Source organism: Ranitomeya imitator, chromosome 3 (assembly GCF_032444005.1).
Source record: "Ranitomeya imitator isolate aRanImi1 chromosome 3, aRanImi1.pri, whole genome shotgun sequence".
NCBI classification, from domain to species: domain Eukaryota; kingdom Metazoa; phylum Chordata; class Amphibia; order Anura; family Dendrobatidae; genus Ranitomeya; species Ranitomeya imitator.
The window spans coordinates 801,902,963-801,918,984 of NC_091284.1; positions in this window are offsets into that span (position 1 = coordinate 801,902,963).

The following is a 16,022-nucleotide window of genomic DNA, read 5'->3' on the forward strand; positions in this document are numbered from 1 at the left end:
CGGCACGGTGGGTCTTTTTGCCCCTTTGCGTGGTTTTCGTTTTAGGGTTTTTTGTAGACTGCATAGTTCTCTTTGCTATCCTCGCTCTGTCTAGAATATCGGGCCTCACTTTGCTGAATCTATTTCATTCCTACGTTTGTCTTTTCATCTTGCTAACAGTCATATGTGGGGGGCTGCCTATTCCTTTGGGGTATTTCTCTGAGGTAAGTCAGGCTTGTATTTCTATCTTCAGGCTAGTCAGCTCCTCAGGCAGTGCCGAGTTGCATAGGTAGTTGTTAGGCGCAATCCACTGCTGCTTATAGTTGTGTGAGGATAGATCAGGTACTGCAGTCTACAGAGATTCCACGTCTCAGAGCTCGTCCTATTGTTTTTGGTTATTGCCAGATCTCTGTATGTGCGCTGATTACTGCACGCTGTGTTGCCTGATTGCCAGCCATAACACTCGACATCCTCATTCCCTTCGCTAATATCCTCCCTTAAAGTGGACTTTAGACAAGACTTTACATAGAGACAAACCCCTCCTCCTCTCTGATTTTTACAATCCTTTCTAAACAGACTGTAACCCTGTAAGTTAACTGCCCAGTCATACCTTTCATCTAGCCAGGTCTCGGTTATTCCCACTATGTCAAAGTTACCTGTAGCTATTTCTGCTTCTAGTTCTTCCATCTTGTTTGTCAGGCTTCTGGCGTTTGCGAGCATGCAGTTTAGAGGATTTTGTTTTGTTCCAATCTCCTCCCTGTGGATTGTTTTAGAAATGTTCTTACCTCCCTTCTGAGTATGTTTTCCTGGGTCTTCTTTGTTCGAGTAATGTTTTTCTTCCCGTCCCCTCTTCTTCTAGTTTAACGCCCTCCTGATGAGTGTAGCGAGTCTTCTGGCAAATGTGTGTTTCCCAGGTTTGTTGAGGTGTAGTCCGTCTCTGGCGAGGAGTCCATCGTACAAGTAATTCACACCGTGGTCCAGGAATCCGAATCCTTGTTGTCTGCACCATAGTCTTAGCCAGTTGTTTGCATCAAGGATCCTGTTCCATCTCCTGGTGCCATGCCCGTCTACTGGAAGGATAGAAGAAAAAACTACCTGTGCATCCAGTTCCTTTACTTTCTTCCCCAACTCTTCCAAGTCTTTGCAGATTGTCGGTAGGTCCTTCCTTGCCGTTTCATTGGTGCCAACATGTATGAGAAGAAATGGGTGGACGTCCTTGGAGCTGAAGAGCTTTGGTATCCTATCGGTCACATCCTTGATCGCACCTGGAAGGCAGCATACTTCTCTTGCAGTTATGTCCGGTCTGCAGATGGCTGCTTCTGTGCCTCTCAGTAGTGAGTCTCCCACCACCACCACTCTTCGTTGCTTCTTGGCTGTACTTTTTGCTGTCACTTGTTGCTGTGTGCCCTTTTCTTTTTTGCTTGCTGGTATTGCTTCATCCTTAGGTGTGCCATCTTCATCCTCTACAAAGATTTGATATCGGTTCTTCAGTTGTGTGGTTGGTGATTTCTCCATGGTCTTCTTGCTTCTTTTGGTCACATGCTTCCACTCATCTGCTTTTGGAGGTTCTCTGACACTTTTTTCACCTTCTGTGACCAGTAGAGATGCTTCTGTTCTGTCTAGAAAGTCTTCATTCTCTTTGATGAGTTTCAAAGTTGCTATTCTTTCTTCCAGACCCCGCACCTTTTCTTCTAAAAGGGCCACTAGTCTACACTTCTGACAGGTGAAATTTGATTCTTCTTCTGGTCGATCTGTGAACATGTAGCACATGCTGCAGCTCACCATGTAGGTTGTCACATCTGCCATGTTGCTCCTAGATCCTGCTGACTTGCTGTGTGTTTTCCTTCTTGTGTAATCTACTCAGCCAAGCTTTCTTGCAATAATGTCCTACAGGCAAGCAGCTGGTCCCGGCTGTACCCAACGATCTTCTAGCTTAGGGAGACTCCCTGCGTGCTTCCCTGAGACCCCCGGAGTAACACGATGTTATCGCGTTGCTCTGAGCGTCTTACCTCCTCTTCCTGCTCAGAGCAGGCATCAGGAAGCTGTTATGTTAACCAATTCAGTACCACAATGGACATAGCGGTCAGAACACACAGTGATCTGACAAACACCCAAAATAATAGAACGAGCTCTGAGACGTGGGAACTCTGCAGACCGCAATCCCTAATCCTATCAAACCACACTAAAAGTAGCCATGGAGCGCTCCTGACCAGAACCTAGGCGCCTCGTCACAGCCTGAGAAACTAGCTAGCCCTGAAGATAGAAAAATAAGCCTACCTTGCCTCAGAGAAATTCCCCAAAGGAAAAGGCAGCCCCCCACATATAATGACTGTGAGCAAGATGAAAACACAAACAGAGATGAAACAGATTTAGCAAAGTGAGGCCCGACTAGCTGAATAGAACGAGGATAGGGAAGATAACTTTGCGGTCAGCACAAAAACCTACAAATAACCACGCAGAGGGGACAAAAAGACCCTCCGCACCGACTAACGGTACGGAGGTGGTCCCTCTGTGTCTCAGAGCTTCCAGCAGGCGAGAAAAACCAATAAAGCAAGCTGGACAGAAATATAGTAACAAAATAACATAAGCAAAACTTAGCTATGCAGAGCAGCAAGCCACAGGAAAGATCCAGGGAGAAACAAGTCCAACACTGGAACATTGACAGGAAGCATGGATCAAAGCATTAGGTGGAGTTAAGTAGAGAAGCACCTAACGAGCTCACAAGATCACCTGAGGGAGGAAACTCAAGCCGCAGTACCACTTTTCTCCACAAACGGAAGCTCCCAGAGAGAATCAGCCGAAGTACCACTTGTGACCACAGGAGGGAGCTCTGCCACAGAATTCACAACAGGAAGCCTGGAGCTGTGCACTTCAGATCGCCGATCTGACAGTGCACAGCAAAGTGTCAGATCAGCGATGTTACACTATAACATGATGCCCTCCCTGGGGCAATGTTATAGTGTAAAAAAAACAAAATTCCAAATAAAAAAAAAAAATGTATTTAAAAGGAACAATATTTTATCTAAATAAAAAAAAAAAATAAATAAAAGTACACATTTAGTATTGCCGTGTCCGTAACGACCCCACCTATAAAACTGTCCCACTAGTTAACCCCTTCAGTGAACACCGTAAAAAAAAAACCGAGGCAAAAAAATACGTACGCTACTCACCTGGTAGCAGTGTTTTTTCAGGAGCCATGACAGCACAACGAGAGAGGGGATCCGCCCTTCAGGGACAGGAAACCTCAGACATAAAAAGGGCGGCACCTCACTCCCCCGTCAGTTGGTTTACAGAGTATGAAAGGACCTTCTAGGTTATTAGCACATAAACAATATTAATATATGGTACAATTCACCCAGTGAATAAACTTAGGAATTAACTAAAGGAAGTGTTGAACCCATAAAGCAAAGAGGGTAGGGAATATAAGGGTGCTGTCATGGCTCCTGAAAAAACACTGCTACCAGGTGAGTAGCGTACGTATTTATTCAGTCGCCATGACAGCACAACGAGAGACTTTCAGAGAAGTGAAAAGTGACTAGGGAGGGATAATAGCCTCCAGCACCCTTCTCCCAAACGTGAGGTCGGAGGAGCCACCTAGATCTAACCTATAGTGTCTAAGAAAGGTGGATGGAGAAGACCATGTGGCCGCCTTACAGATGTCTTCAATCGACACTTCTGCTCTCTCAGCCCAGGATGTGGCTACCGCACGAGTGGAGTGAGCCTTTATTCCTTCTGGAACTTCCACGCCACCTGCGGTATAAGCAAGAGATATCGCCTCCCTAATCCATCTGGCTAGCGTATTCTTTGATACTCTAAGCCCCTTCCTAACTCCCTGGTAGGATAAAAATAAGGAGTGATCTTTCTTCCAGGTGTCTGTTACTGAAATGTATTTGAGAAGGCACCTACGTACGTCTAAACAATGAAATCTCTGTTCCTTATCGTTAGAGGGATTAGGACAAAATGAAGGCAGGACCACCTCCTGAGATCTATGAAATTTTGACGCAACCTTTGGAAGATAAAGAGGGTCAGGCCTCATCATCACTCTATCTTCCGTAAATTGCATATATGGACGTTGTCTGGACAATGCCTGTAGATCACTAACCCTTGTAGCCGATGTGAGGGCAACTAAGAGGGCTGTTTTGACCGACAGGATCTTGATTGGGAGAGAGTCAATAGGCTCGAACGGAGCTTTTGTTAGAGCCGAGAGCACAAGATTTAGGTCCCATGGAACTATTCTCTGTTTAATAACCGGCCTGGATCTGGTGACCGCTTTGAAAAACCTTGTTATCCAGTGATTACTAGCTATGTTGGAATTATATAGTGCCCCTAGAGCCGAAACCTGAACTCTAAGGGTGCTGGTGGCTAAGCCTAAATCTAGGCCCTTCTGTAGAAATTCTAGGATCTGAGCAATATCAGGTTTCTGATCGATCTGTGCTCCTGAGCTTGATAGGAACTTCCTCCATATCCTAACATAAATGCTAGTCGTGGAGGCTTTCCTACTTTTAAGCAGCGTATTTACAAGGTTCTGAGAGAATCCCTTCTTTTTCAGAAGTGACCTCTCAAGTTCCACGCTGTCAGATGTAAGTTGGCTACTCGTGGATGCAAAACTGGACCCTGGGAGAGGAGGTCTGGAATTTCTGGGAGAATCCATGGTTGGGAAATGGACATGCTTCTTAACCATGGGAACCAAGACCTTCTGGGCCAGAATGGAGCTATTAATATAACTCGGGCTTTGTCTTCCCGAATCTTCCTCAGCACTAAAGGAATTAGATTCAGAGGGGGAAACGCATAGGCGAGACTGAAGTTCCAGGAGATCAGAAGAGCGTCGATCGCGTACGGGTTGTCTCTTGGGTCTAGGGAACAGAATTGATGAAGTTTCTTGTTTCCTCGACTGGCAAACAGATCTATCTCTGGACGTCCCCACAACCGTACGATCTGATCGAAGACAGCCGGTTTTAGAGACCAGTCCCCTTGTTTGAGCTCGTTGCGGCTTAAATAATCGGCCATGGTGTTTAGTTTTCCCTTTATATGAAGGGCCGTAAGGGAGAGTAGGTGATTTTCGGCCATCTGAAAAATACGATTTGTAACGTTCATTAATGACCTAGACCGTGTACCTCCTTGGTGGTTCACATAAGCAACGGTCACCTGGTTGTCAGAGAGTAGTCTAACATGTCTACCCTGCAGAGGTACAAGGAATGCATTCAAGGCGCGTTCTACCGCCAACAATTCCTTTAGATTGGAAGACGTGTCCCGCTCAGACTGGGACCACAGACCCTGAATGCAATCATCTTCCCAGTGTGCCCCCCAACCCGTGGGGCTAGCATCAGTAGTTATTACTCGTGTTATTTGATTTGTCCAAGGTACCCCTCTACGCAGATTCGGAATGTGCGTCCACCAAATTAGTGAATCAGTGGTCTCCGTAGATAGAGAAAATTTTCTATCAAGGTTAGCGCCCAGCCGACGAAAATTATGCAGAACATCCCACTGTAGAGACCTGGAGTGAAACTGTGCCCACAGCACCGCCGGAAAACAAGAAGTAAGGGAACCCAAAAGTGACATTGCACTTCTTAAGGAGATAACGGGATTATTAATTGCTCTTGAGGCTAGACGATGAATACTATCAACCTTTGAGTCCGGCAGGCGACATTCCTGCTGACTTGAATCTACAATAAGACCCAAGAACTGCTGTGATGTTAAGGGCTGAAGACGCGATTTTTTAAGATTGATAATCCATCCTAAGTTATGTAATGCTGCCATCACCTTCTCCAACTGGTCTTTACAGTGTGACTCTGAATGCCCAACAATCAATAAATCATCCAGGTAGGGAATTACTAGTATGTTTTGCTCATGAAGGTGTGCCATAACCTCTACCATAATCTTGGTGAAAACCCGTGGTGCGACCGCAACACCAAAGGGGAGTGCCCGATATTGAAAGTGCTCTACTGTGCCGGCAAGAGAAACCGCCACCCTGAGAAAGCGCTGATGATTTACATGTATCGGGACATGGTAATAGGCGTCTTTCAGATCTAAGACCACCATGAAGCACTTGTGAAAAAGAAGCTTTATTGCTGTTTTCACAGATTCCATTTTAAAGGATGGGATCAGCAAGAATTCATTCAAGCTTTTTAGATTGATGATGGTACGATATGACCCATCTGGCTTCTTAACCAGGAATAAAGGGGAATAAAACCCCATACCTCGCTCTTCCGTGGGTACTCTAATAAGAACTCCCTTTTGTTGGAGATCTTGAACTTCTGACTCCAATGCCAACTGTTCTGCAGGAGAAGAACGGATAGGAGTTAGTTTAAACTTGTCCTGAGGGATCTGATGGAACTGGAACTTTAATCCCTCTTTAATGATACTGAGTATCCATGGACTATTGGTGATCCTGAGCCAGGCTGGGTAGAAGGCCAAAAGCCTACCGCCCACCTGGACCGCCAGTCATTGAGTTTTCTTAGAGTCCCGAGGGGAGTTAAACATGTACCCCCTACCTCTTCTTCTGCTGCTGTAATATCTGGACGAATCTCTATTTGGTTCTCTATCAGCTCTTCGGCGATAAGACCATCCTCTGCTGTAATCACGCCTATAAAAGGGTTTTCTCAATAGAGGGAACCGCTTCTTAGAATCACCTGCCTTCTCAAGCAGCTCGTCTAGTACCGGACCAAACAGATGAACCCCTTCACAGGGGATGCCACATAGTTTTGACCTGGCCTGTAAATCACCTGGCCAGCATTTTATCCAAAGCGCTCTGCGGCCTGCGTTGGACAAGGCTGAGGATCTTGCGGCCAGCCTAACTGAATCTGCTGACGCATCTGAAAGGAAGGCTGCAGCGTCTTGGATCATGGGCATAGATGATAGGATTTCACTTCTAGGAACTTTATCCTTGAGTTGGTCTTCCAGGTGGCCTAGCCACACCATCAAGGACCGAGCCGTGCAAGTGGCCGCAATTGCCGGTCTCAAGGATCCCGCAGAAGTCTCCCAAGCCCCTTTAAGGAAGACATCAGCTTTTCTATCAAGCGGGTCCTTTAGGCTACCTAGATCCTCAAATGGAAGAGAAGACTTTTTGCACGCCTTGGCCACCGCTGCATCTAACTTCGGGACCTTGTCCCAAGAAGCTGAAGCCTCCTCCTCGAACGGATACCTTCTTTTAAATGCTGGTGGCAGTGAGCCCTTTCTTTCGGGTTTCTTCCATTCTCTCGTAATCAGTGATTTGATCTTTTCCACTACAGGAAAAACCCTTCGGGACTTACGGTCTATGCCCTTAAACATAATGTCCTGGATGGAGCATTCTGACTGGGTCTCTTCAATCCCCATAGTGTTGTTGACAGCTTTCACTAGGTGATTAATCCTGTCTAGTGACAGGCATGCTCGACTAGATTCTACGTCCTCTGAAGATGAAGATGAAGGATGAGAATCCGAGCTCACACCCTCTGACTCCACGTCTGAACCTGGGGATGAGATCTCTTTCCTCTTTAGGGACCTTGTCCTGTGAGAACTGGATTTTAAGGAATCCCTGACCTCCTGTTTAACCATGTCCCTAAGGGTAGATGTCAGGTCAGGGGCCTCCTCCTCGATTAAGCGCTGTATACAGGGTCTGCACAGCTTCTTTTTATGCCCATCTGGAAGTGGCTCTGTACATACGGCACACTCCCTATGCTTGGTTTTGGAAGTACTTTTTCTCCCCTGGATAAGGAGAGAGGGAATACAAGGAGGGACAGCAATCAAAAAAGCGTACTTTCACGTAGCTCACTTACCCATCCCTGCAACGAATGGTACCGTAATCGGGGGGTCCTCTCTAGCCGGAGAATCCTTACGGCCTGAGGATTTGGTAGATTTCTGAGCAGCTTTAGCTCCACCAGCGCGACTACTGCCACTAGAACGCCGCTGGGAGCTTCTCAGAGATTTTCCTGTCTGTGGCTGCTCCAATGGTTGCTGCTGTTCACCGCACAGCTGCGGAGTTCCCTCCGGTGACTCCATGTAGGAAACGAGGACAGGAACAAGTAGAGGCGTCTGTGCAGCTCTTAAATACATCCCCCTAGGTACTACCCCCGGATGGGGGTCAGCAGGGCTTCCTCCAGGTGCCGCTAATCGGTATTACACCGATAGGCTCCGTCCACTGTGAGCCGCACCCCCATGCTGACCGCCGGACCCCCTGTGGCCATAATCCTCCCTCCGTCCCTGGGCGCCGCCATTAGCCAGGGAAGAAAGCGCTACCGCGCATGCGCGGCCGCGTCACTACCCCGCGCCGCTCGCCGCGTCATCCGGACACGCCCCTTCCGGTCACGGCTGCGGCGCTGAGGACAGACACGCCGACAGGGACGGCAGCGCTCCCCGGCCAAAGCGGACCACAGCGGCAGCGGTGGACAGACTCTAGAGGCCCCACAGACATGGTGCACGGCCTACTTACCAGGTATGCGGACACCTAAGAAGCTAACCCACCTCCCTTGGGTTGCTTCCTCCTGCTGCCACCTACACCAACAGTCCCCCTGCCGTGTGGTGCTACCAACCTCCTGACCAGACCGAGGCAGGGGACCCCCGCTACCTGTATCGGCCTGTCAGGAGTGGGATTCTTCTTTTCTTCAACCTTCTTCCTGAGGTCTGTCTGAAGAGGTTCCGCTGTCAGGGACAGGAAACCAACTGACGGGGGAGTGAGGTGCCGCCCTTTTTATGTCTGAGGTTTCCTGTCCCTGAAGGGCGGATCCCCTCTCTCGTTGTGCTGTCATGGCGACTGAATAAAGAAAGCTTTATTATCATACCGCCAAACAAAAAGTGGAATAACACGCGATCCAAAAGACGCATATAAATTAATCATGGTACCGCTGAAAACGTCATCTTGTCCCGCAAAAAACAAGCCGCCATACAGCGTCAAAGAAAAAATAAAATAGTTATAGTCCTCAGAATAAAGCGATGCAAAAATATATATTTTTTCTATACAATAGTTTATTGTATAAAAGAGCCAAAACATAAAAAAAATGATATAAATGAGGTATCGCTGTAATCGTACTGACCCAAAGAATAAAACTGCTTTATCAATTTTACCAAACGCGGAACGGTATAAACGCCTCCCCCAAAAGAAATTCATGAATAGCTGGTTTTCGGTCATTCTGCCTCACAAAAATCAGAATAAAAAGGGATCAAAAAATGTCACGTGCCTGAAAATGTTACCAATAAAAACGTGAACTCGTCCCGCAAAAAACAAGACCTCACATGACTGTGGACCAAAAGATGGAAAAATTATAGCTCTCAAAATGTGGTAACGCAAAAAATATTTTTTGCAATAAAAAGCGTCTTTCAGTGTGTGACGGCTGCCAATCATAAGAAACCGCTAAAAAACCCGCTATAAAAGTAAATCAAACCCCCCTTCATCACCCCCTTAGTTGGAAATAAATACATTTTTTTAATTTTTTGCTATTTTCCCATTAGGGTTAGGGTTATTATTATTATTTATTGTTATAGCGCCATTTATTCCATGGTGCTTTACATGTAAGGAGGGGTATACATAACAACAAGTACAATAATCTTAAACACAACTGTGAGCCTTCGTGGGCAGGGTCCTCTCTCCTCCTGTACCAATCTACAAAGGATGGGTGAGGAGGTGAGGATACAGTAGGTGAGGATAGAGCTGGTCATGCAGCAGTTTGGTCGATCGGTGGTTACTGCAGGTTGTAGGCTTGTCATTAGGGTTAGGGCAAGGGTTAGGTTTAAGGCTACAGTTAGGTTTTGGGCTAAAGTTAGGGTTCGGGTTGGGGCTAAAGTTAGGGTTAGGGTTTGGATTACATTTATGGTTGGGAATAGGGTTGGGATTAGGGTTAGGGGTGTGTCGGGGTTAGGGGTGTAGTTAGGGTTACCATTGGGATTAGGGTTAAAGATGTGTTTGGATTAGGGTTTCAGTTATAATTGGGGGGTTTCCACTGTTTAGGCACATCAGGGGCTCTCCAAACGCGACATGGCGTCCGATCTCAATTCCAGCCAATTCTGCGTTGAAAAAGTAAAACAGTGCTCCTTCCCTTCCGAGCTCTCCCGTGCGCCCAAACAGGGGTTTAACCCAACATATGGGGTATCAGCGTACTCAGGACAAATTGTACAACAACTTTTGGGGTCCAATTTCTCCTCTTACCCTTGGAAAAATACATAATTGGGGGCTAAAATATAATTTTTGTGAAAAAAAAAAGATTTTTTATTTTCACGGCTCTGTGTTATAAACTGTAGTGAAACACTTGGGGGTTCAAATTTCTCACAACACATCTAGACAAGTTCATTGGGGGGTCTAGTTTCCAATATAGGGTCACTTGTGGGGGGTTTCTACTGTTTAGGTACATTAGGGGCTCTGCAAACGCAATATGACGCCTGCAGACCAATCCATCCAAGTCTGCATTCCAATTGAAGCTCCTTCCCTTCCGAGCTCTGTCATGCGCTCAAACGGTGGTTCCCCCCCACATATGGGGTATCAGCATACTCAGTTGAAATTAGATCCCAAAAGTTATTGTCCAATTTGTCCTGTTACCCTTGGAAAAATACATAACCGGGGGATAAAATATAATTTTTGTGGCAAAAAAAAGAATTTTTATTTTCACGGCTCTGCGTTATAATTTGTAGTGAAACACTTGGGGGTTCAAAGCTCTCAACACATCTAGATGAGTTCCTTAGAGGGTCTACTTTCCAAAATGGTGTCACTTGTGGGGGGTTTCAATGCTTAGACACATCAATGGCTCTACAAACGCAACATGGCGTCCCATCTCAATTCCTGTAAATTTTGCATTGGAAAGTCAAACTGCGCTCCTTCCCTTCCGGGCTCTCCCATGCGCCCAAACAGTGGTTTACCCCCACATATGGATATCAGCGTACTCAGGACAAATTGTAAAACAACTTTTGGGGTCCATTTTCTCCTGTTACCCTTGGTAAAATAAAGCAAATTGGAGCTGAAGTAAATTGTTTGTGAAAAAAAGTTAAATGTTCATTTTTATTTAAACATTCCAAAAATTCCTGTGAAACACCTGAAGGGTTAATAAACTTCTTGAATGTGGATTTGAGCACCTTGAGGGGTGCAGTTTTTAGAATGGCGTCACACTTGGTTATTTTCTATCATATAGACCCCTCAAAATGACTTCAAATGAGATGTAGTCCCTAAAAAAATGGTGTTGTAAAAATGAGAAATTGCTGGTCAACTTTTAACCCTTATAACTCCCTAACAAAAAAATTTTGGTTCCAAAATTGTGCTTATGTAAAGTAGACATGTGGGAAATGTTACTTATTAAGTATTTTGTGTGACATCTCTGATTTAATTGCATAAAAATTCAAATTTGGAAAATTGCGAAATTTTCAAAATTTTCGCCAAATTTCTGTTTTTTTCACAAATAAACGCAGGTAATATCAAAGAAAATGTTACCACTATCATGAAGTGCAATATGTCATGAGAAAACATTGGAACGCTTCAATGGATCCCGGTGATTCTGACAGAGTTATAACCTCATAAAAGGACAGTGGTCAGAATTGTAAAAATTGGCCTGGTCATTAACGTGCAAACCACCCTTGGGGGCAAAGGGGTTAAGTAGGCACAGAAGTGTTATCATTACGCTGACTATGGCATCATTGCCGCCCACCATCTTTGTCGCATCATCCAAGTCTTGGAGAACCAAACAAATGTTAATCAATGCCCACTCTTCAGTTATGTGCAGAGGCTGATCAGAGTACCGATGGGTGTGATGGAGCTGGTACTCAACCACTGGCCTCTTCTGGTCACAAAGCCTTCCCAGCGTGTGCATTATGGAGTAGAGAGGAGCAAACCTAAGGCTACCTTAGGCCGAACATATCCAAATCCCATTGATTTCATAAGGAGGCAAAACCAAAACGCATAGACAACACCTTAAGTGGGGCCCAAAAGCTGCCAAAACAGCTCATTTTAGAGGCAGACAAGGAAAAATGGCAACAGTTGACCCAGAGTACAAATAGTATAATTATGCAGCATGAATGCATGGGACAGGGCTTAGACCAGCATTTGTAGCTTAACCCCTTAACTACCGCTGATACGCCTTTTAACGGCGGTAGTTAAGGGTAATTAAAGTGTATAGCAGTCAGATTTTCTCTGTGGTCTCAGTTGCCGGGGTAGTCGAGAACCCTAAGAACATGATCGGGGTCGGTTTTTACTGACCCCTGTTTTGCGATCACTGATAATTAATAGTTTACCTGCGACCGCAAAAAAATAAGTGATGTGTGTCATTCTCTGTCCTGATGTGATCACACATCAGAGGACAGAGAAAAAGGGGATCGGGGACCCAGTCATACTTACCGGTGTCCCTGGGTCCTCCTGTGTCCCGCCGTGATCTGCCAGCAGAGGAAATTCTTCCTCTTGTTTGATTTTGGTCACTGTGATAGACATTGTCACATTGTCACAGTGATCAAAATAATAAAAAAAATAGTAAATAACCCCCCCCCCCCCAGGGCATAAAAATTCAAAGTTTGAAAATTGCTAAATTTTAAACATTTGCGTCATATTTCCATTTTTTTTTCATAAATCATTGCAAGTAATATCAAAGAAATGTTACCACTAACATGAAGTACAATATGTCGTGAAAAAACAGAATCAGCAGGATCCGTTAAAGCGTTCCAGAGTTAACACCTCATAAAGTGACAATGGTCAGCATTGTAAAAATTGGCTCGGTCATTAAGTAGCAAATTGGCTGTCACGAAAGGCCCCTTCACACACAGCGACGCTGCAGCGATACCGACAACGATCCGGATCGCTGCAGCGTCGCTGTTTGGTCGCTGGAGAGCTGCCACACAGACAGCTCTCCAGCGACCAACGATCCCGAAGTCCCCGGGTAACCAGGGTAAACATCGGGTAACTAAGCGCAGGGCCGCGCTTAGTAACCCGATGTTTACCCTGGTTACCAGCGTAAAAGTAAAAAAAAACAAACAGTACATACTTACCTACCGCTGTCTGTCCCCGGCGCTCTGCTTCTCTGGTCTGGCTGTGAGCACAGCGGCCGGAAAGCAGAGCGGTGACGTCACCGCTCTGCTTTCCGGCTGACCGACGCTCACAGCCAGTACAGGAGGAGTGCAGAGCACAGCGCCGGGGACAGACAGCGGTAGGCAAGTATGTAGTGTTTGTTTTTTTTACTTTTACGCTGGTAACCAGGGTAAACATCGGGTTACTAAGCACGGCCCTGCGCTTAGTTACCCGATGTTTACCCTGGTTACCAGTTAAGACATCGCTGGATCGGTGTCACACACGCCGATCCAGCGATGTCCACGGGAGATCCAGCGACGAAACAAAGTTCTGGACTTTGTTCAGCGACCAACGATCTCCCAGCAGGGGCCTGATCGTTGGTCGCTGTCACACATAACGATTTCCTTAACGATATCGTTGCTACGTCACAAAAAGCAACGATATCGTTAACGATATCGTTATGTGTGAAGGTACCTTAAGGGGTTGAACATTGATTCAGGTGGATGAGTAACAGCTGTAAGAATGGTGTTCTGAGACCCCTGCCAAAATTCAAGCAACACACATGAAGGAGACCCAACTTGGAGTGCAAACATTTCTAAAAATTAGGAGCAGACACCAGGAAACTTGGCAACAATTGACCCACAGTAGAAATGTTATAATTTCACAGCAGTCAGGCATGGTTCATGCATGAGACAGGGTCTGAACCAGCATATACAGCTTTGAAATTAAGAGGTGGATGAGGGACTGATTTGGGCCTGCTGTGCTGTGTTGAAGACGAGATTTTCTCTCACTCGATCCAACCTCAGGTATCTATTCTTAGGCACCTAGAATTGGGAAGAACTAAATCAGAGAGACAGACACGTGTTGTCTTTCCAAGATAATAACGTATCCGCCTTTATTTTCAGTGAGCCCATCTTTTATACCCCAAAATGGGAAAAACAACGGTACATAATAAGTTGGCACAGATGAATGTCTTACACAATGAGTTGTCAAAAACATCCTGGGATACAAGATAGATTAGGCGAAAGAATGCGGGGAGTCGTTGCACATATCTGCGGTTTTATGGGATGCTGGCTGGAACTAGGCATTTTTGGGAGTTTTCAGACAAATACAGATGTCCTTGACATTTTCTGGGAATTATTGACCACTGTTATGTATGATATCCGGGAAATGGAAACTCAGATGATAACCTTGCACAATACTTTGTTTTTCTGCTATTTTCTGCTATTTAACAAAATGAAGATTAACCATTTCTTTAACAATTCCCCTCTTTTTATCATCTGATCTACCTTGCCCTAACTGATTCCTTCCTATCCTTAGGCCTGCAAGATAGCCCTACTTCACAAAATACATGGCTTTTCCTGTGTATATCATGGGATACCAGTCCTGCTGCGTATCCATTCAGACTATACATGATTCCAGGCCTACCTTTCCCTTCGCATCCCTATCCTTATAGGAACCACTATATAAGGGGATACTGATATATGTATATGAAAATAGTAATAAACTATATATATATATATATATATATATATATATATATATATATATATATATATATATATATATATATATATATATACACACATACACACAGAGAATAAAATTAAGAGTATAGAGAATAAATGAATCTTCCTATTAATTGTCATAATCAGAAAAAGTCCATATAAAAGTTCTTTTGGTCAAGTAGCTCTCAAATTCTTGTGAATTTTCCTTTAGACCATGGGCTTTCCGCAGTGCATGCAATCAGCCAGGTCCACAGATGTTTGCTTGTTGCAGAATATACATTCACGCTGTAGTGCAGTTATGAAAGTAGTCATCATCACTTGGATAGGCTTTATCTCTACGTCAGTGTTAGTATCAATCTTAGTTCGGTATTTACCTGGAAAACATTTGCAGTTAGAGCCAAGAATTTTCTTAATCAACATCACAAATAGCTTTATCAGTATTGCAATGATCAGGATTATAAAGACTGTCTGAATACGGAAATGCAGCACCCCTGGAACCCATCCACCTACTCCCTTGAACCAATTTAAAGGGTTTAACCAAGACAGCCATTCAGGAAACGGTAAGTCCTCAAGGGAGTTAGCCTTTCGCACCCCTTCCTTGATCAACCTGGCCTGCTCAATGTCATGTGTGACCCTCAGAAGTCCAGCGGGATCTATATAATGACAACAGGAAGGTCCTACCACCTGACAGAATCCCCCTTGAGATGGTTAGATAATCAAGTACCATTGAATGCTGATTAGTAATGACTATTAGCTATTACATATATGCAGACTCGACATTGAGGGCATCAAACAGATATTCGGTCACGTTGTCAAAAATGTCACCCAACTCTATCATCTGGGCATTTCTTATAGTCCCAAACATAACTCCAAGAGGGCCCGTCAATACCATTCCTGTCTTAAGGTACCATGAGGCATGCATTAAATGCTTTTCCTGGACGGGAGGTGCACTACGCTTGGCTATCATATGGCTTGGGATATTCTTGTAGGGGAAATCTTTTTCATCCCACACCCATGTTGCTGGCACTAATCTAGCCAAGGTACAAGCACCCTCTGCCCCTTGGGGAATCCATCTGTAGGCATTACTACCACACACTATGTATATGCCCCTGGTCAGCTCAAATTGGTATTCACTAATTAGTTTCAATCGCAATTGCACTATCAGTGTGGTATCAGTGTAAAGACACGAGGAGTCAGTTAAATCAGTAGTCACTAGTGTTGAGCGATACCGTCCGATACTTGAAAGTATCGGTATCGGATAGTATCGGCCGATACCCGAAAAATATCGGATATCGCCGATACCGATATCCGATACCAATACAAGTCAATGGGACATCAAGTATCGGAAGGTATTCTCATGGTACCCAGGGTCTGAAGGAGAGGAAACTCCTTCAGGCCCTGGGATCCATAGGGAGGTGTAAAATAAAGAATTAAAATAAAAAATATTGATATATTTACCTCTCCGGCGGCCCCTGAACTCAGCGCGGGTAACCGGCAGGCTTCGTTGTTCAAAATCAGCGCTTTTAGGACCTGAGAATCACGTCCCGGCTTCTGATTGGTCGCGGGCCGCCCATGTGACCGCCACGCGA